Below are 24,948 nucleotides of genomic sequence, written 5' to 3'. Positions count from 1 at the left end.
AGTTTCACGAAAAATTCATCACTATTATTATGTTTTCTTTCATGACCGGTTTTTGTTTTTTTCAATTTCCAGCATCATTTGGGTCCTTTTGGTTTCTTCTTCTGCTAAAGCTATTTGTCTTTTTAGTTCCCTTTCTTGGACTCTTTCTTCTCGTTCTTCTCTACGTATTCTTTCTTCGTGTTCTTTTTCTTCTCTACGAATTCTTTCTTCATTTTCTTCTCTACGAATTCTTTCTTCATTTTCTTCTCTACGAATTCTTTCTTCGTGTTCTTTTTCTTCTTTACGAATTCTTTCTTCATTTTCTTCTCTACGAATTCTTTCTTCATGTTCTTTTTCTTCTTTTACTTTCTCTTCGCACCATGAAAATATTCTTTCCTGGGATATTTCTAAGTCCTTTGCGAGACTTAAGTATCTTTTATATGCTTCCATGTTGCAATAAATTAGTTACGATATTTTATATATATTATATTGACAGGATACTGTTACTGACTGTTTTATTTATTTACACTTACTGGAATGAACTGTTCTATTTTTAGAAATCTCTCTCTCTTATTTCAACTTATTATGGATGTTGAATTTGATGCCTTTTATCGTTATATCTTATAAAGCAATGTGTCAATACAATGCGGAGTTATTATGACTTGTGTCAATAACAATGTGTCAATCGCGTGTACTCTAAACTATGTTACTACGAAAAATGTATCACCAATGTGTGTGACTCGTCGTTAGTTTGTGTACAATTATTCGCAATGACGCTAATATACTAGAGTGTGATAACAATAATAGGATGCCAAATAATCCCAAGTTATCTATCACTAAATATAACACGACGGCTAGTAGACTCCTTTTATTATTATTTAGTTTTTAAAGACTCACTTTTCAGAACATAATATATAAGTGGTTTTCGGTAACAGTAATATGCCAAAAATGCATTTAAAACAAATCACTATGCAAAACAAATCACGATGTCTATAGTTACTATGTGATGCCCAACTCATGTAAAAGAGAATAATGAAGGATATATCTACCAACTCAGTTCGTGGCTGGGACCTCTCTCTTGTTCAATGGTTGTTCAACAATTGTAATTAGGCATTGAAAAGTGTTTAACAGTGATGTCTGAAATACAAAACAATAAAATATCGTAAGATTTACAATAGTTACAAAATGTGTTCACAACAATGAGTGATTGGATGATAGGTGAATGAATCGTTATGGAATGTAAACATATTGAAAACAATTCATGAATGAGGCAAACAACAAAATGAAATGAGTGATATAATAACAAAGTGGACAAGGAATGAATGAATGAATAACTGAGTGAATAGATGAATGAATGAATGGATAATGTATGAATGAAAGAATGAAGGGAGGAATAAATGTATGAATGATTGGTTAAATGAGTGAATAAACGAATGAATGGATGAATGAATGAATGAATAAATAAATGAATGAACAATGAATGGATGAATAATTTATAAATGAATAAATGAATGAAGGAATGAATCAATAAAATGCTATTCAATTTGAATGAAAGAATGAATGGATAAATTGCTATTCCATTTAAATGAAGAAATGAAAAAGAAAAAAAATTAATCCTGTAAATAGGGAGTTCAATTAAAATATGATCAAGTGGGGCAATTAAGAGTTTTACAATTTAAACTTTAAAGTTAGATGAAATAGATAATATAAGTAACTAAATAAATTCAATTCTTTATATGTGTCCCCTCCAAAATGTCATGGTCTCAAGTGAGTAAAGAGCTACTCGACTATGCATAAAGATATATGTAGAATGAGGCCCCAGAATTTACTAGTTACTATAAATGAAAAACAATTAACGATTTGTTTACAATGAAATAAAAATAATGATGAAATTTAATTAAAAGAGATAAACAGTGATCGTGGCAGTTACAAATAGAGATATGAATATTTTACGTAACTTATGATAATATCTCAGGCTCGTAAGTTTACGTTTCCAGGCAGTTGATGGGCTTGGATGATCTATTCCTCTGATAACAGGATTGGACTCGTAAAATTCCACTTCCAGGCAATTGGTAAGAGGTTATAGTGTAGTACAGCGGGCTTGGGTTTGATCCTTGAAGATTATACAATCAAAGTTAAAAGCTCCGGCGTCTTAATGGTGTAGATATAATATCTACAAAGTCCCAAAAGATAAAAATCTTACAATATATATATAGGAATAGAGTGACTGGCCGTCCGGCATAGATTGTGGAGAGAAAGTGAGTGTCAAATGTTAGACCTATCAGCTTTTATAATAAGTGGCTACGTGACAGAATGTAGAACGAAAAGTATTCACTAATTAGAAATTAATTCGAGGGAAGGCTATAAAAGGAAAGACGATCTAATATTAGAAGGTAAAGTTTATCTAAGCCTACCGAAATATAACTGGAGTGAGATGAATTCAGTTCTTAATAAAATAAAATTTAATAAGATAATTGTGAACAATCTTTACTGTGACAACGGAGATGATTTACATTGAAAAAAAAATATCACATCCCAAAACTAACACTATGCATTTGACTGTTTCACTCGCACTGTTAGTCACAGCCAAGGATTCCAGCACAAAACCAAGTAATCCCATTCCAAGACAAATATATAAAGCAACACAGAAAACAGAAAGGAGGATAGAAAACACAGCAAGTGATCTGCCCATATGGCCATTGATGACATTGTAAAAGTGTTGAAAGAAAAATGAAACATCAAAGAAAACAAGGAATGATAGAGCTATCATCATAATTTTATTCAGGTCAAACAACTGAAATCAACAGAAATAATCATGGATAAAAAAAACATGACAAAATTCAAGTATCATTTTAACGTACAAGACTACATATCTGAGATACTCGACACAACCAATAAACAAATTCATGTGGCATATTGTTTCTATGGCATATCATAGTAAGCATAACATTTAATACGAGGAAAAAAACCCGCAAAGTACCACGCATGAGACAATGTATATACATTACATCTCAATTATGACATTCTTGAGACCAGAAAAAAAAAAGTCACTATAGAGAATTGACAACCAAAATTGGCATTTGAAGGAGTAAAGTACTCGACAATGGACTGTCATATCCAGCCATAGTAGGCTAAATTGTTTTTTTTATTTTAGGGATTTACGGCACTTGCAACACATTTAGGTCATATCAGCACCAGTAAAAAGGAAGAAAATTGGACAGTAAAAATATTCTAGATGTACAATTAAAAGACTAAAGAAAAAAGTAAGACATAGGGGAAATCGCTCAAATAGGGAACAGATGTAGATTCCAAGAGCACACTATCAGTGTAATTATTTTGAGAACACCTGAAAGTCTCAGCACAGGTCCCTACTAAGAGGAATACACTCAAATGTTTACAAATCATATGTTAAAAATATTTTTAAAATAAAGTTTATTCAATCTTAGGCTTTCGCCAATAAATCACACAATTTGAGGACAATATACACAAAAGTGGGAAAAAAAAAGGTAAATGGAACCAAAAAATAAACTGATACCATTAATAACCACAAAAAAATAAAATAATACAGGACATAAAAGAGAGATGATTTACAATGAAAAAAAATATCATCTCCCAAAACTGTAACTATACATTCGACTGTTTCCCTCCCAGCCAAGGACTAGTTTTGTTTTTAATGTTTTTACGGGGCTAACAACACATTTAGGTCATTTCTCACCCAGTCATCCATCTACTGCGGAGCCACAGGAGTGCTCATTGAGAAAGGTACGACACTGCAAAAACAGCTGAACATTTTGAAGAAAATCCCAAAAGATTATCATCACTGATCAAAATACGAGGAAATTTTAAAAAAATAAACATGTTCTCACAGTCATCTCTACAAGGACATTTACATTTAACACTCCCCCTCCCTCCACAAAACTGTCCTAACATTCTAATCTTCAGCATGGGGTTTATACATTCTTCACATAAGCATTAAAGATAAGTGAATTTACATAAGACTTAAAAAGTTTTTCGGCTGCTTAAGAAAAAAAAAAAGAAAAAAAAAAGAAAGAATACTATACAAATCCCTAAGAATTTTCTAAAACTGTTTTGCAGCCCGATAAGCCTTGTCTTTTCTTGGCACTAAACTTTACTCCACACTGTTTTAACCTAAAAAAGAATTACAGAATTTTCTTCACAACACAACACAATCAGTGGAAATTTCCTTATTTTAGTTTGTAAAGATTTCACACATTGCTCTTGTGGACACCATAATGTCTCAGGAAGCATTTATTCATCACCGTGATTGCAACTTGTACTATAATCCATAGACATTTAAGGTTGCATTATTGCAAAGTGGCTTCAACTGCTCAACACTGTTGACTGTTATAAGGACAGCCAGCAAACCTTTGGTAGACAGTGAGGATATATAAGCTATCCTGAGTGCATTAAGCGCAGTTGCCTGTTTACGATTAGTTGCCCTAATAAGATGCTTTCCATTAAGAAATTTCTAATCTGATCCTAATAGGTTTTTGTTTTGTTTTGTTTGTTTTTGAGGGTTTTACGGCGCTTGCAACACATTAAGGTCATATCAGCGCCAGTAAAAAGGGAAAAAATGGGATAGTAAAAAGTTCTAGAATTACAATTAAAGCATCCAAGAATAAGGCACACAAAGGGGAATTGGTTCAAAAGGGAACAGATGTAGATTCCAAGAGCACACTATCAGTGTACTTAAATTGAGATCACCTAAAAGTCTCATCCAGACACAAGCACAGGTCCCCACTAAGAGGAACACACTCAAATGTTTACAAATCATATATAATACATAAATAAAACATAATAGAGTGCATAACAGAGAGATGATTTACAAGGAAAAAAATATCATCTCCCAAAACTAACTATATATTTGACTGTTTCCCTCCCAGCCAAGGTATCCGGCCAGGGCCAGGACAAAACCAAGTAATCTCACTCCAAGACAAAGACAGAAAGCATGTTGGAAAACAGAAATAGGGGGATAGAAGACATAGTATGTACCTCCCTGCCCGCTATGGGAGGTCAGGATCCCCACCCAGTAATAGTTTTTTTTTAAACGATGGACAGCAGATGACCAGATGTAAGAGCGGAACTCTTCCTTTCCTCTTTCTTGTGATGACAGGTTAGCTCTCCTCTCCTGTTGTGAAATTCAACGTCGATTCCTTCCATCATCCGTGTAGTCACAGCTACTTACTTCTCGTTCTCAACAAACCTTAGCTGGAAAAAAACCCAAAAAAGATAGAGAAAAGATAATCACAATCTTCAACTATATTTATATATATATATAAAAAAAAAAGAAGGAAGAAAGAAGAAAAAGACAAGTCAGAAAAATAATATCCGAACTTAACACGCTATGTGGAAAAATAAATATAAAAGACATCTCATTACACTTAAAGGAGGCTGCATTTATTATTTTCCGCACCGCAATAGGATTTATGCGCCCAAATTTCAGACAATCACACTCACACATACTGTGGAATAGAACACTTACACTGGCGAACATTCAACTCAGTCATAGTCATTCACAGTATCAGATTTATCAAACTTTCACACCTACCGCCTACAGACTATCCCAAACGTACACTTTCTCTCAGAATCATCAAAGGCCTAGTTTTCCTTTACTACTCCAAAATAAAAAAAAATAAAAATTAGGCACCACCGAAGTTATTGTAGTAAAGGAAAACTAGTCCTTTGAGTCTTTAGTCGAAGGAAACGATCCACGATGGAAGTTGGAAGTGACTAGGTATGACTTTAGATGTAAGTATGAGCAGTGATGTCACCAAGATTTTGAAAGATCGTCGTTGGTAGAGAGCAGCTTCCCTTGATGTTTAGAGTCTAGGCTCAGGCAAAGCTGCAACATTCCTCAATTTCATACCTTTTTTTTCGTTATTTTGTTTTCGATGCTTCTTTCTTTTTACAAAAATTTGCCTAATTTTACCAATTTGGGGAAATTTGCCAAAATATGCAGATCGCCCTGATACTTAAGGCCGCAGATAATGCAGATGACAGCCTGCCAACCTTCCCAGGACGAAAAGTGTATTCTATGTCCCTAAAAAGTGTATTTTTTAAAGCAAAAAAGTGTATTTTGTCCGCACATGTGGAAAAAAGAGTACACGCTATACAAAAATTTATATAAAAGCTAACACCAAACCAGGCCTGTAAATGGTTGGTGAAAAAGTTTTCGGAACTTTTTGAACAGTGAATATAGACACAACAGGACAAAAATATGGACACAACACAGACACGTCAATTGACCAGTCAAATCATGTCACTTTCCCCTACTTATTTATAACGAGGTCCTTATTTTATGGCACCAAAAAAACAATAAAAAAATCCCAATTATTTGAGGGCCCAGGTCTGAGTTAGTTGTAAAATGAAAGGAAGAGAACAATTCCTACCCTTTTGAAGGATGTGTAACTTCGCTCTTGTTTGTGTTAAATGTTTACGCTGATTCTTTCGTTTATTTGGATTAATTCTTATAGAAGAAGAAGAAGAAGAAGAAGAAGAAGACCACGACGACAACGAAAAAGAAGAAGAAGAGGTGGTGCGAGAGCTTTCGAAGAAGAATATATATTTCGAAGAAAAACAATTATTTCGCATTATTTATTTCCGTCTTACATCTGGATGGAACCAAAAAAATATAGAGACTGAGAAATAAGAACCGGAGATATGCATGTGTGTCGGTAGCAAAATAGAGAGAAACCTTCCGGTTCGGTTCGACACACTTTTGTGTGTGTGTTATTTACTGACTAGGTGTGTGTGTGTGAAGACGAATCGCGCGAACTTTGCGACCTCTCTCTCGCTGGCTGTGGCACAGTAGGCAGGCAGTGAATACATCCACGGCTAGCGGAGCATGTAGGTGACACGATAATATTATAGCTTTTGTTTTGTCTTGTCTTTTAAAGTCGGCAAATGAAACGGAATAAAATATTTTTTCGAGGAACAAAATAAGTCTTTTATTTTCTTTTTTATTGGTTCTGTTCTTTGACGTTACGAATTTTATTTTTACTATTTATTTTTAAAAATAATATATTAGCACTTATAGAGAAAATCGTACTGTCGGAAATCCGACAATAGACGGAAGATTTACAGGCCTGAATGAGGTCCTTATTTTATGGTACCAAAAAAAATATCCCAATTCTGAGTTTGTAAAATGAAAGGAAGAACAATTCCTACCCCTTTGAAGGATGTGTATCTAGTGCTTGACACGGGAAGCTGCGTATCTTCGCTCCTGTTTGTGTTAAATGTTTACGCTCATTCTTTCGTTTATTTGGATCAATTCTTATAGAAGAAGAAGAAGAAGAAGAAGAAGAAGAAGAAGAAGAAGAAGAAGAAGAAGAAGAAGAAGAAGAAGAAGAAGAAGAAGAAGAAGAAGAAGAAGAAGAAGAAGAAAAAGAAGACGAAGAGGAAGAAGAGGAGGCGGTGCGGTTGTGTGAGAGCTTTCGCAGAAGAATAGATATTTCGAAGAAAAATAATTATTTCGCATTATTATATTTCCGTCTCACATCCAGACGGAACCAATAAATCATAGGGAAAAAGAAATAAGACACGGAGAAATGCATGTGTGTCGGTAGCAAAATAGAGAGAAACCTTCCGGTCCGAGAAGCTCCAACACACTTCTGTGCGTGCACTATTTACTGACTAGGTGTGTGTTTGATGACTCGCACGAACTTCGCAACCCTCTTTCGCTGGCTGTGGCACAGTAGCCAGGCAGTGAATACATCCACGTCTAGGTGACATGATAATTTTATAGCTTACCGATAGACGGCCTAGTTTTGTTTTGTCTTTGATGCGAAAAATAAAGTTTTGTTTTTTTTAAGTCGGCATTTGAAACAGAATAAAATCTGAATTTCTCGAGGAATGAAATAAGTCTTTTATTTTCTTATTTATTGGTTCTATTCTTTGACGTTACGAATTTTATTTTTACTATTAATTTTTAAAAATAATATATTAGCACTTACAGAGAAAATCGTACTGTCGGAAATCCGACAATAGTCGGAAGATTTACAGGCTTGCACCAAACCAAAATAAAAATAAACTCTGCCTCTGACCTTCATCATTCAAGCAATCTCTGGCGATCGATTTATCGAGAAACCAAAAAGTAATGACCATTTTAAATTAGTATAAGGCTCAGAAATTGCAATATCAAAGGAAATTGCTATCGAAACACTCAAAGAAATGACCAAAAGACCCTTAACATGTTGGTAGTATTGGTGCTAGTGTCAGTGGAAGAAGTGGTGGTTGTTGTAGCGATGGTGCTCCAGTGGTGGTGGTGATGATGATGAAGCTGTGGTGGGGGGGTGGTAAAAGTGATGTTGTGGTGGTTGTGGCAGTGGTGATGGTAAGAGATGATGATGTACTAAATGAAGTTGTGATGGTGTTATCTGCTAGCCCAGTACATTAGATATGAGTAAGTTTTGAGCTGTCTTCAATTCAATAGATGACATTTTGAAACAGTAGCAAGATATTTCCATATATGTTATCTAATGATCCATCTCTCTCTCTCTCTCTCTCTCTCTCTCTCTCTCTCTCTCTCTCTCTCTCTCTCTCTCTCTCTCTCTCTCTCTCTTTTGAGCATTCACTACTACATACTACCAATACTATTACTTTGGTCAAATGATAGGAAATTTGCAAGTATGTAATATGCAAAGACAAGTTAAATACTTAAATGGTTCTAGAGAATTCATTTTGAACCAAATACCATTCCTAAAGCTGCCCACTTTGTAATTCTAGACTCGTACAAAATAATATAGAAGAAAAAAGATCATTATAAATTTTATAAAACAAAATAGAGTAATTTTACTTATTATCAATAAAAGGAAATAACCCATTTATGTTTAAGCTTTTTAGCAATACAGTTTTGAATTGAAGGCTTCATAGTCAAAGATGTTAGTTCAATTAAATTTTCACTTAGAATATTCTATTTAATAAGTGGCAAAAACTTAAATGCCTGAGACTAAAGTATAAAATAAGCTGATATATATGCATAATTCTATGCAAATCCTCAAAAAATGTATGAGAAAAATATTGGTGAAAACCGGCATCATATAAGCAACTGAAATGATAACTATAATACTAAATGTGATGCATCATTCATTCAGAAACACGGTAGTTGTTGTACGACATGTGTGTATCAATGCATCAAATGTATCATCAACATAATTCACATCACATATCTTTAAAAAGATCGTACTATATCCCTTGGAATCGTATCTGCATAATTGGGTCAAAAAATCGTACTAAAATACGCTAAATCGTACTGGTTGGCAGGTCTGTATTATCCCAGCGAACACCAGACTTAAACCTGAAACTCAAATGTCAACATTTTGCTAAACCAGAAAAGAGGAAGTGCAAACTTTTAATTGACCATATGTATTTGGTTGATTTGACCTACACCATTTGTTTTCATTTTGCTATTTAAGGTTTCTAAAATGCCTGTTATATGCAAGACGTTTAAGGTTGGGTGAGAAGAGGGGCGCCGGGAGAGATGAGAAGCGACAGTGATTAGATAGCGGATTCATAGATAAAGACGGCAAGTGCTGAGTGTGTCACCAGCAATGCTATGGGCTGGCTTTGTTTTCATATTATAGAACACATTATGCCACATTTAACCATCACACATGCTTTGTAAAATATACTCAACACAGAAATCTCGAACAACTAGGCCCGGTCCCACGGTTGAGATTTCCCTGCTGCACTGCATAACAGATTATTTACAAGAAGAAAAAAAAATCATCTCCCAAAATGACAGTTATACATTTGACTCTACCAGACATGCCAAATTGAAAACTTCAAATTTAGTAATTTTTATATCAATTTTTAGTAATTTGACAAGGAAATTCGTAATTTCTGAAATTGTGTATGAACAACCACAATATTATTATTATCATTATTATAGTAGTAGTAGTAGTAATTATTATTAATATAACAGTAGTATAGTAGTAGTAGTAGTAGTAGTAGTAGTAGTAGTTGTTCTTCTTCTCATTATTATTATTATTAATATTATCATAAAGTATTACTAAGAATTAAAAATTTGTAATTTTCCATAAAACTTATTATTCGGCCATGAAACTTGTCTAAAATTCGTAAGATTCAGCATGTATGCTCTACTGACCAAGATCAGGAAAGAATGAAGTAATCTCATTTCAAGACTAAGACAGAAAGCAAGCTTGAAAAAGATAAATAGTGATAGAGGACAGAGCCATCCACTATGAGAAATAAAAAACTGCATCCAGGACTTCCACTATGAACCAAGGATATTTCTGGTATTGCAAGGTGGCAGGGTCATTTGTGAAACTGGAAACAATGAACCGAAGAACATTTTCTCTCTCTTCATGATAGGTGCTAGAATTTTAGAGTTACTTAAACCACGTAAAAAAAAAGAAAAAAGAAATGCAACACAAACCAGAGGCACCCATTTCCCATTTTTTAAAAAGAGAGAGAGAGAGAGAGAGAGAGAGAGAGAGAGAGAGAGAGAGAGAGAGAGAGAGAGAGAGAGAGAGAGAGAGAGAGAGGGAAGAGTATCAAAAGCATTCAAACATGCTTTCTCTCTTTTTTGAATTGTTCACCATGCTTTGCTTTCATTTGTACCTTTTCCTCAGGAGGTAGTTCCTCTCTGTATTTTCTCAAATTCTCTCTCCTGGATCTGGTAAGCTTCAGCTTTTACAGGGTCAGACATGAGCTTAGTCCAATATTAACCATTTGCCTTCTTGGTAAGTGACTGGACGGAAGACTGCAATCAACCTCACCACAATTCAATTTCATAAGGACTGTCCACCTGGGGAGGTCTGAAAAAGTTAAAACAATTATTCTCTCCTCTAATCATAATCAAAATTGTATAAAACGTAACACACACACACACAGAGAGAGAGAGAGAGAGGAGAGAGAGAGAGAGAGAGAGAGAGAGAGAGGAGAGAGAGAGAGAGAGAGAGAGAGAGAGAGAGAGAAAGAGAGAATGCCTAGAAGATATCTTCATGTCTTATGATGTTGTGGCAGAAGGGCATAATTTAAAAAATGTTTAATTAATTAATCGTAAATAACAAAAAAAAAAAAAAAAAGAAAGAAAGTAATAATAATATGAACATGCTCCAATTACTGTCGTATACATTGACGTTGGTAAATAACCATCCGATGATTTCTGGTTGATTTGTCAGCTGACTAAGAAATTATAGATCTAGATAATTCTGTGTACCACTGGAACAAACTGAGTGACACTTTACGATGAATAACCATGTTTTAAAACTATGCCAAGTTGTTAATTACTTTGTAAAATGTATTAGCAGAATTAAAAACCTCATGGCTGAAAAATGTATGAGACTGGTAGTACACACCTCTAACTAACAGAACTGAAATCCCCTGCTCTTCTGGTCTCCGAAAGTCAATTTTCAAATATATCCATGGCTTAGCACAATATCGTCCACTATGGGAGGTCGAAATAAATAAATTTAAAAAACCCACCCAGAGACAGCCTGTCAATAGCTCCCAAGCCAACAAGCAACTTAAAACAAGATTTAGGACTGGATATGACATAAGGTGCTCATATAATTTTTTTTATTCGACATAAACAATGCCAGTTTGCCAAAGTAGCCTACTCACTTCATAGCTCCGTACTTGAAAGGGAATGATCTATAGCCACTGAAAGACATCTTAGCCAAATGGTCAGAGTATTTCTTCTTCAAAAAGCTTGAAATGGCACCTTACACTGCTGAAAAAGTAAAAAACAAAAACACAACATCAAGTAAAGGAAAGATCCAAGATTGTGGTATCCCTGTAAGTAGACACTTCCCCTGCTCTTGGTTGCCATATCATGGAGGTCGATTTGAATGAGGTCAATTTGACTATAAAATAGAGGAAGATAAAAAATTGAAAATAACACATAACATACAGGCCTGTAAATGGTTGGTGAAAAAGTTGTCAGAACTTTTTGAACACGAGAAAATAGACACAACAGAACAAAAACATGGATTAATTACACAACACAGATATGACACATCAAATGACTTGTCAAATCATGCCGCTGTCCCCGACTTATTTATAATGAGGTCCTAATTCTATGGTACCAAAAAAACAAAATCCCAATTATTTGAGGATCCTGGTCTGAGTTAGTTGTAAAATGAAAAGGAAGAGAACAATTCCTACCCTTTTGAAGGATGTGTATCTCGTGCTTGACACGGGAAGCTGCATATCTTTGCTCCTGTTTGTGTTCAATGTTTACGCTAATTCATTTGTTTATTTGGATTAATTCTCATAAAAGAAGAAGAAGAAAATGAAGAAGAAGAGGAGGTGGTGCTTTCGTGTGAGAGGTCTCGAAGAAGAATATATATTTAGAAGAAAAATAATTATTTCGCATTATATCTTTTCCGTCTCACATCCGGACTGAACCAATACAATATAGAGAAAAAGATATGAGAACTGGAGAAAGGCATGTGTGTCGGAAGCAAAATAGAGAGAAACCTTCCGGTCTGATTCGACACACTTCTGTGCGTGCGTTATTTACTGACTAGGTGTATGTTCGACGACTCGCGTTAACTTCCTTCGCGACAAAGATAATCTGTGCTTCGTGACACTCTCGCAGTAGCCAGGCAGTGAATACATCCACGTCTAGTGGAGTGTGTAGGTGACATGATAATATTATAATTAACCGCTAGACATTTTGTTTTGTCTTTGATGCGACAAATAAAGTTTTTTTGTAAGTCGACATTTGAAACGGAATAAAAATATTAGCACTTATAGAGCAAAATAGTACTTTCGGAAATCCGACAATAGACGGAAGATTTACAGGCCTGAACATAATATGAAGCTAATGTTACATGATTGAAGACATAAGAAATATAATTTGCTATAACTTTTATCCATATTTCACGGAAACAATTGCAAATAATACTACTCTATGATTTAACATGTTTGAGCCAAAATGTAAATGATTCCACTCCGCTTATACGCCACACATACCCGTAAAAAAATGTTTCACTCTCTCTATATATAATTGCTCTGTTTACGCCGATTCTTTCGCATATTTGGATTAATTATTATAGAAGAGGAGGAGGAGGTGGTGCTGTCGTGTGAGAGCATTTGAAGAAGAATATATATTTCGAAGAAAAATAATTATTTCGCATTATTATTTTTCCATTTCACATCCAGACTGAACCAATAAATCACAGGGAAAAAGAAATAAGACACGGAGAAATGCATGTGTGTCAGTAGCAAAATAGAGAGAAACCTTCCGCAGGCCTGTCAATGGGTGGTGACAAAATTGTCTGAACTTTTCCGGGATACGAAAATAGACCAACTAAACCAAAAAAGTGGATTAACAACACAACCCAGATATGACACAAATGCCATTCCTGGTGCCTCAATTTTCCTCACATAGCAAGAAAAGAAATCGCCGTTGGTGTCTTGTTCTTCAAGCCACGACCATTTAAATTTATTCTTAACACATTTTTCTAAGGTAAGTAAGTCCGATCTGCGATCTAAAAATACTTCAGGCATAATGAATAGGAAGAATAATTTAATAAATAACTGAAAAACTACGGTCGTGCGAGAATAGAGGAAAAGAAGATCGGTCGTATGCCAAACGAGTGAAAACTTCCGATATAAGTATTCATTCGAAGAAAAATATCTATTTCGCATTCATATTTTCTGGTTCACTTTCAACTGGATAGAGATAATGAACTGAACTGAAAAAAAGAAGAATGGGACGAGGTGTGTGTATCAGTAGCAAAATAGAAAGAAACGGCCTGGTCCCCAACACACTATGTGCGTTAGTTGATTACTGACTACGAATTGTGATCGACGATTCGCAAACGCGAGCGACAGACACTAGCTAGTTACATGCAGGTAGACACACCAAGTCTGTGGGCAGACAGTAGACAGTGAACAAGTACACGTCCGGGTAGTGTGGAGGTGGTGATAATTATTGACAAGATGGAATGCTGTCTGGTTTGTTTTGTCTTTGACGAGATAAGTATAGACCTGTAAATGAGCTCTATAAAAACTGACTGAAACTCTTCATATCGTATCAGAAATCCCAAGAATCGAGATGAATAGTAAACAGCAAGCTCATTTGAGCAAAACAATGGCAGAAAACTAATTTACGTGGGAATTAACTAGGCTACTTACAATTGTTTCTCATAATTAAGTACCCACATCAGTGAAGAAACGGTCAACCAGTTTGTGTACAACGTGAGGCAATCGAGATGAGCTTGTAGCAATAATAAACCTTTCGATTTGAAGGTGTCTTCATAACGCACTTCCGGCTTTTGCATTAAACTTTTAGGCTCTACCAAGTATATGTGGTCAATTTTGACTTAGACGAAACAGTGAAATTTAACTCTTCGTATCGTATCAGAAAAATCCAAAGAATCGAGATGAATAGTAAACAGCAAGCTCATTTGAGCAAAACAATGGCAGAAAACTAATTTACGTGGGAATTAACTAGGCTACTTACAATTGTTTCTCATAATTAAGTACCCACATCAGTGAAGAAACGGTCAACCAGTTTGTGCACAACGTGAGGCAATCGAGATGAGCTTGTAGCAATAATAAACCTTTCGATTTGAAGGTGTCTTCATAACCCACTTCCGGCTTTTGCATTAAACTTTTAGGCTCTACCAAGTATATGTGGTCAATTTTGACTTAGACGAAACAGTGAAATTTAACTCTTCGTATCGTATCAGAAAAATCCAAAGAATCGAGATGAATAGTAAACAGCAAGCTCATTTGAGCAAAACAATGGCAGAAAACTAATTTACGTGGGAATTAATTTGGCTACTTACAATTGTTTCTCATAATTAAGTACCCAAATCAGTGAAGAAACGGTCAACCAGTTTGTGTACAACGTGAGGCAATCGAGATGAGCATGTAGCAATCATAAAACTTTCGATTTGAAGGTGTCTTCATAACGCACTTCCGGCTTTCGCATTAAACTTTCTCATACTTTTAGGCTCTACGAAGTAAATGTGGTCAACTTTGGCTTAGACGAAACAGTGAAATTTATCGCTCGGCGGCTCAGTTAAAATTGGCAACCATTGGGAACATGACAGGGTTGGAAAGTGAAAAGATAATTTCACAAAGGCTGTGTGAAAATACACTGGGGTGTGTTCAGACACGGCAATTCTAAGAAGCCTTGGCAATATATCCATTGTAAATATAAACGCCCTTGAGCAATGCGTAGCACTGTGGAACATTCCTAACTATTTCACGTCATTCGACTACAATTCATGAATTCTTTCTTTCTTTCCTTTTAAAAAATATTTGAATTTGAGGAATTGACAGATTTCAGTTAATTGACTGAGAATTTACAGGTCTAAATGTTTTTAATACTCTCGTCGAGACACAAAATAAAACATTTTTCTTTTACTTTTAGTTGGTTCTGTCTTGTGATGTTGCGAATATATATATATATATATTTTTAAATGTCAGAATTTATAGAGCAAAATCGTACTGTCGGAATTCCGACATTTGTTGGAAGATTGACAGGCCTGCTTCCGGTCCGAGAAGCTCCGACACACTTCTGTGCGTGCATTATTTACTGACTAGGTCTGTGTTCGACGACTCGCGCGAACTTCGCAACCGTCTCTCGCTGGTTGTGGCACAGTAGCCAGGCAGTGAATACCTCCACGTCTAGATGAGCATGTAGGTGACATGATAATATTATAGCTAACTGATAGACAGCCTAGTTTTGATTTGTGTTTGATGCGACAAATAATAATCTTTTTTTTAAGTCAGCATTTGAAAGGGAATAAAATCAGATATTTTTGAGGAACGAAATAAAAGTCATTTATTTTCTTTTTTTTTATTGGTTCTGTTCTTTGACATTACGAATTATATTTTTACTATTAATTGTTTTTTAAAATATTAGCACTTATAGAGCAAAATCGTACTGTCGGAAATCCGACAAAAGTCGGAAGATTTACAGGCCTGACTTAAGTCTAAAAGAGAATAATACTTTTATCTCTCATAACTGCGGTAACATAAGAATCATTTCATTTACCAAATCTGTGGGATCCGAAAACTTCACTCAGGTTACAATAAAAATTGCTTCCAAATGCAGTCTGTCATCCATGTTGAATACACATCACCGGTTTACCAGGACTTTGTCGCCGTTGCGGACTGTGAGAATTAACAGACCATATATAGATTGACCACTTTGCCAATTGACGCCACCTTTAAGAAAAAATAAAAAAGCAGTAAATGTCATAACAATAGTAAATAATTCATTTTTAAAAAAATCAAAACTTAAACTCGGTCAGTGTGTAATTTTTAAAAATCAAACAATAAGATTTAACCCATTAAAGGCGAGATTCAATCTTACTAACACCAGATCTTAGTCTTAACTCACTAAATCCTAGCCCTCTACTCTCCCAAGAGATTTTTCATACTTTTTAAAATCCCCAGGTGTAATGCAAATTCGTTATCCCTCCCCTGACACCTGTCTCGGGATGACGAAAATTCCTTATCCCCAGACACATATATTTGAAACTCCGCTCTTTTAAACAATTATCCACATTCCAGAATATGGAATGTTTCCAAATGCACATAGAAATAAGGAAAGTTAATAAAATCTCTATAAAAACAAAATTAACCAACAATAAATCAGTTGTTACTACATATACACGATATGCGTCGACTTCGAATTGGGTGTCATGGCCGAATGGTTTAGTCGTCTGCCCTGGAAGTTTTACCAGAATCGGCGTTGTGGGTTCAAATCCTGGTTCCGACACTTTTTTAAAAATTCCGTCTTCTTTTTACAGAACGTTGAAAGGGATAAATGACCCATCCATCCTCGCCCCCCCCCCCACCTTTTTTTTTTTTAAAAACTCTCTCTCTCTTGGTTCCTTTCTAGTTTCTAGCAAATTGTCATATTCGTCCCCACTCCGATCTAAAAAAGTGTCTAAAAAGAATAATTAAAAAGCAAACAAACAGAAATATTCAGAGAGCGACCAAATGGTCAGACAGAGGAGAAAAAACAAACAATTTAAAAAATAAATAAAACAATTTTAAGAAATTCATGCTCAGAAACGGAACAAAAGGCCAAACAAAAGGGAGAAAAGAATAGACTCGCTCAAAAAAAAAAAAAAAAAAAAAAAAGGGGGGGGGGATGGGGGTAACGGGACATTTATCCCTTGCAACGTCCTGTAAAAAGGTGTCTGGGGATAACGAATTTACAATGGGAATAATGACAGCCTTTAATTCTTTAATGAATACTGGGGATGTAGGATCTTTCCGAAAATAATTTTCCTACTGTCTTAAACGTCTGTTGTACATTAATATTTGTTTAAGATTTATCTAGGCATGAATAAAATTCTGGATGTGAATCGGTTTTCTTTTTGGCTAGCACTATTCAGTATCTGATACTGAATAGTGGTTTTGCACTATTCAGTATCTGATACTGAATAGTGGTTTTTCACTATTCAGTATCAGATACTGAATAGCGGTTTTGCATTATTCAGTATCTGACACTGAATAGTGGTTTTGCACTATAATACGGTGTTTTTTTTTCCGAAACCTGACAAAGTTATGGGAAGAGTGCAGCTGTGGGAGTGAATATGGGACTCAGAGAAGTGTACACCAGTGGGGAGTGAACCTGGGACTGGGTTTCGGCGGGTTTCCTAATAAAAAGCAATTACTTTTATAATAATAATAATAATAATAATAATAATAATATAATAATAATAATAATAATAATAATAATAATAATAATAATAATAATAATAATAATAATAAAAGAACAATAGTATAATATCAACATTAAAGTATATTTCAAGCAAATAAAATTATTAAAACAAAAGTTTAAAAAATATAAAAAGACAGAAGGAATTTTTAAAAAATATTGGGAAAAAAAAAAACAAAGTTACCCTTACCGGGATTTGAACTCTCGAACCTTAAGCTCAGAGTCAAACAGCTTATATGCACCATGCCATGGTGTCACTGAACTTCTAGAGAAATTTAATCATGTCTATTCAGACATTAAAAAATGTATTTGACTGCCTCTCTTATTTTGATATTTTGAACTCTGTTAATTGCACGATAGCAGAAATTTAAAAATTTCGATCAAAATATGTTTACAACTAAAACGGTTCATTCCTTTTCCAGATTCCAAATTATGATGGATGGTGATAGTGATAGTGATAAGGTTCTGGTCACTGACACTGGTGCCAGTGCTAATTTGTTTTAGTTTTATGAAGTGACTGGGTACCACAGAAACTTATAGCACCATTCTTGGCACAATGCTTGGTATCGCAATAACATTTTCAGCCAGTGAGAGCTGCTACTATTACTATGTAAATTTTGTTGCTCAACGTAAAAAACATGACGCTTACCATTCCGCTGATACTGATACCTCCAAGGGGTGGTTGGGGAAAAACCTAAAATTCTTTTGACATTCTGTCTGATTATTCGCTGAAACAACAAAGGACAATCTATGTATTCAGATGAGACTTCAATGTGTTACTATTCCGATTTATGTTCATATTTTGATTATAATGAAGAGGGAACCCTGAACCCAGTGAAGTGGGTGGATTGATCTATTTATTTCTATTTCAAAACAAAAATATGGCGTCTTTTCACTGGATTTGTTATGTGGCAGAAGTCTCCACAAATCTAACATACCTCTTCCAAAGGAATAGATGGTAGAAAAGTATATAACAAGAAGGAATTATGACAGTTACTTGTCCAGGCCTTAAATATTTGGAATGCTATTCCTCTCTATCGCTGTCATGTAGCTGATGTGCATACGATCTGTCTATTGATTTATTTTCATAGTTCATAGCATGATGTGCTTTATTTTCTTCTTTTTTTTTCCAGAGAAATACAAAAAGCCAAGGAGACCCTGTCCATACTGTGGACAGTTGCAAACAAAACTCTCAAGGCATTTGATGAGGAAACACAAAGATGAGACAGAAGTTACAGAGGCCATGAAACAGCCTGTAAAGGAAAGGGATAGAACAATGGAGTATCTCAAGAAAAAGGGCATTTTTTATTCAAACACTAGAAACAATTCAATAGTTATGCGTGAGAGAGCACAAGGGTCACATGAAGTTGTTATGTGTGCTGGCTGTAAGGGGTTTTACTCTGGACGAAGGGTTTATGAACACAAAAAGAAATGTAGTACTGAGCATGCTCTGTGTACTGGGGTTGTAAAATTTTATCCCGTGGCTCCCAATGCAAGTAAAGAAATAAAGGAGAATATTCTTGACAAATTTCGGAATGATGAAGTGGGAAATTTGTGTCGATCAGACAAAGCTATAGTATTGTTAGGAACAAAATTGTGGAGTAAAAGTTCAAAGAAGGAGAGAAAAGTTATAATGAGTGATTTACGCATCTTAGGAAATTTGATTTTAAAAACTAGGAAGAGAACAAATCAACCTTCTTTCTCTGGAGAGGACGTAGTGAAGCGTTGTAACTTTAATGAAATATCGCAAACCATTTCTGAAATGACTTTGAAAGAGGATGGGACATTGAAAGCAGGCTTGAAGCTTTCAATTGGATTTATATTGAAAAAGTTAATTAATTTCTTAAAAGGGGAATATATAATGCAAAACAAAATGGAAGAATCCGCAGAGATAGATTTGTTCAAAGCTGTCCTGGATTATAATTGGGATAGTATTTTTTTTACAGCCAGAGTTCAATGTGAAGCAAAGAGAACAAATTTGAGAAAACCCAAAGAGATGCCATTAGAGAATGATATAAAGAAGCTACGGCAATTTATTACTGAAGAGATGGTCCGTATTTGTGAGGATGATTATCAATTATTTGATTCACATATGTTTGTTAGGCTTCGCAATGTCATCGTAGCTAGGCTTACAATGTTTAATGCGAGGAGAGGCGGAGAACCCGCAAGGATGTTGTTAAAAGACTGGAATGATGCAGATTCAGGTGTATGGGTTGATCCCCAGCTTGTACAACATGTCACTGATCCTCTGGAAAAAGCGTTACTTGAGAAGTATAAGCTGGCCTATCAGTCTGGAAAGGGAAGCAAGATGTTGGTCCCTTGTTGATACCCAATGCACAATTCAGCCTTTAAGGAAACTTGCACAGGAGCGTAAAGCTGTTGATATTTCAGACAACCCATTTCTTTTTCCAAATACAGGAATATCCAAAGATCATGTAAGTGGTTACATTGCCATCAAATATGTCACTTCCTTAGTAAAGGATTTAGAGAAACCCCAGTTGTTAATAGCTGATAAATTCAGGCACCGAGCTTCGACATTATTTGCCTTACTTGATGTCCCACAACACGAGAAAGATGTCTTCTATCGACATATGGGACACAGTGAATCAATCAATCAAAACATTTATCAGTGTCCACTTGCAATACGAGAAATAACAGAAGTTGGTCATTTTTTGGGTCAAATTGATAACTCAGCATCGGTCACTGGGGAAGGAAATTGTAACATTGAAACAAATGACTCTGTAGTGAATAGAGACTCAAATGCAAATTTTGGAACATCCATAGTAACAGCTGCAAATCAAGAAGAAATATTTGATGGTGAAGCAGGAGTGCCAAATCAGCTTACGTGTTCTTCAAAACAAACTGAACCCAAGAGGAATTCAAGCAAAAATCGGAGATACATGTCATGGTCAGATGAGGATACAGATAGAGTCAAGTCATATTTTAAAAACTTTGTCGAAGATGTTTCAGCACATGGTTCAAGGGGATCATTACCTAGAAAGTCTGAAATTATTCTGTTCTTAAAACACCACAGGGTATTTTCACAAAAAGGAATCCCTGAAGGTACACTAATTAGTTTGGTGAAGACAAAGATTTTTAATGAAAGAAATAAATATAGAAGGGAAAGAGCGTTTCAATCGGTGTAATGACAATCATGAATTTGATTTGTATTACATTCATTGTATTGTATAGTGTTATTGACATATTTTGGGGGTTTACAAAAACGTTTTATCTTTATATAGTACAATCTGTTCATCATTGCAATATCCTTTTTTATATTATATGAACATTCATTTGCTCAGCTTGAGAGACAAATGCTTTGTAGAACCATAGCTGCCAACCGTTCTGTTAAAAACGGATTTGTTCCGTATTTGACTTCCTGAGTCCGTAAGTGCTTATTTTTAGTGCAAAATCCGTATTTTGTAATTTTTGACTAATTTGTGGTAAAAAAGCCATGTGAGCCTAATGAATTATTATTATTGATCCATTATTATTACTATTACTACTACTACTATTGTTGTTATTATTATTATCATTATTATTGGTGTCCAGTGAGAGCATAATCTCCATTTGTGTAGCTCTTTAATTTGAATTATGCCTCTATCATAAATGATTTTCAACAATTAAAAAAGTTCCATTCGTTTATATGACGCCTGTATTTTACTCAAACCTTTCATAATGTATTGGAGATTTGCATAGGATATGGATGTTAGCCTCGATATACTTTGAATATTCTAAGACAGTATTGATACTTTCACTATTTGTTACAAATATTATTTTAATTAAGAATAAAATTAAATTCACCTTTTTGATTGGAAGGTATTCAATAAGAAAATCAATTGCTTATATTGATTAAAGATGACAATGATTATTTCCCTTTATTAATTTATGAAATATATAAATTTAATCCCTTTAAAAACATCTTCATCTGATTTTAATTTTTTTTTTTCAAGCAAGCTTTTGTAACGGTTTAGGTTCAAGAAAAATAAGTATACTCCATTTTTAGGTGTGTTTATCTTGTCAAAGTAAAGAAGTAGGAATTCTCTAATATTTAGAGGTGCATTTTACTATAACTACTATTATAGTATACTACTTAAAGACCATTATGTTGCATGAAAGAAAACATATATGCAATCGTCTACTTTTTATCTGAACTCACCTAATTTTTACCCCAAAACGCCCTCTCAAGTGATGTACCAGGTTGGTAGTTATGCATTTCTAACCATCTTAAGTTATTTCATTTATTTTACAATTGTGCTTTTTGTGTATTGGTCCTTATCAAAGTTGAGGCAGTTGAATTCTTTCTTTATATGTCCGTTCTGAATTTTGATCTCATTGTGGAAAGCTCCCATAGCGGGCAGGGAGGTACACACTGTGTCTTCTATCCCCTTATATCTGTTTTCCAACATGCTTTCAGTCTTTGTCTTGGAATGAGATTACTTGTTTTTTTCCTGGCCCTCGCCGGAGTCCTAGCTGGGAGGGAAGCAGTCAAATGCATATTTATTGTTTTGGGAGATGATATTTTTTTCCTTGTAAATCATCTCTCTGTTATGTATTATTACTATATTTGTTATTTTTTAATGTATAATGTAAGCATTTGAGTGTGTTCCTCTTTGTTGGATTTTGTTCTTGTGTCCGGATAAGACTTATAGGTGATCTCAAACTAAGTACATTGGTGATACGCTCTTGGAATCTACATCTGATCCCTATTTGTTCCCAGTTCCCCTATGTTTTACTTTCTCTTGGATGCTTCAACTGTAATTCTAGAACTTTTTACTATCCAATTTTCTTCCTTTTTACTGGCGCTGATATAACCTAAATGTGTTGCAAGCGCCGTAAAACCCTTAAAAACAAAACAACAATCATTGTGGAAAGTGTCATTTTAACGATTCAAATGTGCTGGTACTAAACCCGATAATTGAGCAACATTTGGACTAGCCTCTGTCATCTCAAACTTGTTAGTGTTAGTAATAGTAATTAAAAAGGCTGACTTTTATATGTTGCGATTCGATGAAAGGGGGGGGGGGGGTGGGGCTTCGGCACACATCGCCCCTCATCCCGGGCCAAATGAACGTTCCTTATTTTATTTTTGAAAAGTTGGCAGCTATGTAGAACGATCTGAAAGAATCAGATATGGCAGAATAAAAAGTCTTTCTACTATCCCTAACTTAATTGGCCAATGTAGCTTTATTTTCAGCATTTTCTAGATACCTAATGTAAAATTTCACTATTCTTTTTATGATAATTTTAAGAGTTGCAATCTTTAGAGGTGACTGTCAAGAAATGACACCTCTGTGCATTTAATTTCATTCTTTCTTTATCCCCTCATCCTTAATCAGAATAATAATAATTAATAATGAAAAAAAAATGCAGCAACGACAGCTTAGAACGGCATAAAGTGCTTAAGAATTATTTTTTTTGCATTAAACTTTATTCAAACGATTTTCAACACTTTTGCTTCACAGTTTATGCTTTTTAACAAATGCAATTAAGCAACTTACCAGCAACAACATATTGGTTTGTTATCATTTGAGGGTTTTATCAGTAAAACTGTTTCTATCCTTTTATGTTGCACTGTACACATAACAAACTTCATGCTTTTATTTGGTGACCAAAGACTTATGTGATACAGTGGATGAATGTTTGTGATGGCTTTTGGAACTAAAATAAACCTGCAATATGATTTGTAGACTTCTATCGTTATGTATCATTTTTCGGTCAAATGTAAATGTAATTTTACACGAGCTTGATGTATCATAAAACCCACAATGAGCTCAACGTGCAGCTGGTAGTACATTTATATGGACACGAACAACGTTGTTACAATTCAGTAACGTACTCCAATTAACACAAGTGAGACTGTAAATGAGACTTTTACAATGACTCTGCATCGCCACAAATATGGATTCGAACCCTGGCAACTCGGGCGTCAGACGAACTGTCTACCACGAAACCAAAGCAAGCATTGTGCAAGTTAAAGTGAATGAGATGTTGATTGAAGCCGTTCATTGTGTCCATCAGATCTGCTGTCCTATCCATCCAACTCCATTCACTGGGTGGGGTTCCCGACTTCCCATAATGGGCAGGGACGTACTCGTTGCGTCTTCTATCCCCCTATGTCTGTTTTCCAACTTGTTTTCTGTCTTTGTCTCGGGATGGGATTACTTGGTTTTGTCCAGGACCTGGCTGGGAGGGAAACAGTCAAATGTATAGTTCGAGTTTTGGGAGATTATATTTTTCCCTTGTAAATCATCTGTCTGTTATGCTCTTTATTGTTTTGTTTACATATTATTTATGCTTTGTAAACATTTGAGTGTATCCCTCTTTGTTGGGACCTGTGCTTGTGTCTGAATGAGACGTTTAGGTGATCTCAAACTAAGTACTTTGATAGTGGGCTCTTGGAATCTACTGTTTCCTATTTGAAACAAATCCCCTTTGCCTTACTTTTTCTTGGGTGCTCTAATTGTAGTTCCAGAACTTTTTACTATCCCATTTTCTTCCTTTTTACTGGCGCTGATATGACCTTAATGTGTTGCAAGCGCCGTAAAACCCTTAAAAACAAAACAAAACAAACCAAGTCCATTCAGTGGTATACAACAACAACAAATAAACTCCTCTGCCTGGTCCCTTCTATCTCTGAACCTAACCTGGGTCGTCAGGTTTCTAAAGGGGTCGGGGACTGCAAAAACAATGGCGCACGGAGCAACTCGGAATATTTTTTGCCGTGTTTGAGTCCCAGGTTATTTCCCTGAGCGCCCCTTCTGAGGGATGGACCTTCCCAGGAGTTAGTAAATGCGTTGCTCGGCCACTTCACTCTACGCACACTGGGATAAGCTTCGACACTATGGCCATGAAGCTCTTAATCTTAAGGACTTACTTTATTTTAGACAATTTGGTGGTAGCTCACTTGAAAATGCACTCTTAGGTATACACATATATAAACATATACTGGGCTCCCTAAAAGGGTTTTTTAATGTGGTCTCCCTAAAAACATGTTTTTACCAAATGTCTCCTTAAAGCTACAGAAACACTTAGTAAAACATTAGGGGGACCGAGTAATTTTCTATATACCATTGTGATCATCAAGCATCAGAATTGTGTTCATAAATCATTGTAGGGCATCAAACTATACTCATTTGAACAAAGATTGAACAGTTTAATCAATTTGAACAAGACATATGCTTGGTCCTCCAATTGGTGCATTTCACAGTGGTCACCTTAATAGTGGATTGATACTTATATATATATATATATATATATATATATATATATATATATATATATAT

General features: G+C 35.0%; 2 long non-coding RNA genes across 2 annotated transcripts in view; both read right to left on the bottom strand.

The window, feature by feature from the left end:
* Positions 1-2,737: 2,737 nt before the first annotated feature.
* The window catches only part of LOC144963267 (uncharacterized), a 46,933-nt gene continuing 24,722 nt past the window's right edge, over positions 2,738-24,948 (bottom strand). The window contains exons 2-6 of the long non-coding RNA XR_013643593.1: positions 15,983-16,155; positions 11,587-11,695; positions 10,582-10,778; positions 4,679-5,208; positions 2,738-4,420 (exon numbers count right to left, since the gene is read on the bottom strand). This is a non-coding gene — a long non-coding RNA (uncharacterized LOC144963267). The remainder of the gene's footprint in view (positions 4,421-4,678; positions 5,209-10,581; positions 10,779-11,586; positions 11,696-15,982; positions 16,156-24,948) is intronic.
* LOC144965583 (uncharacterized) lies at positions 13,856-15,177 on the bottom strand. Its single transcript, XR_013644064.1, has 3 exons — positions 14,789-15,177; positions 14,133-14,424; positions 13,856-14,096 (listed from the first exon to the last, which is right to left on the bottom strand). It is a non-coding gene; the product is annotated as an uncharacterized LOC144965583 (long non-coding RNA).

This window comes from Berghia stephanieae, chromosome 1, assembly GCF_034508935.2.
Source record: "Berghia stephanieae isolate SIO BIC M18660-M18661 chromosome 1, UCSD_Bste_1.3, whole genome shotgun sequence".
Classification (NCBI taxonomy): Eukaryota; Metazoa; Mollusca; class Gastropoda; order Nudibranchia; family Aeolidiidae; genus Berghia; species Berghia stephanieae.
This window is presented reverse-complemented; position numbering and strand designations above follow the sequence as displayed.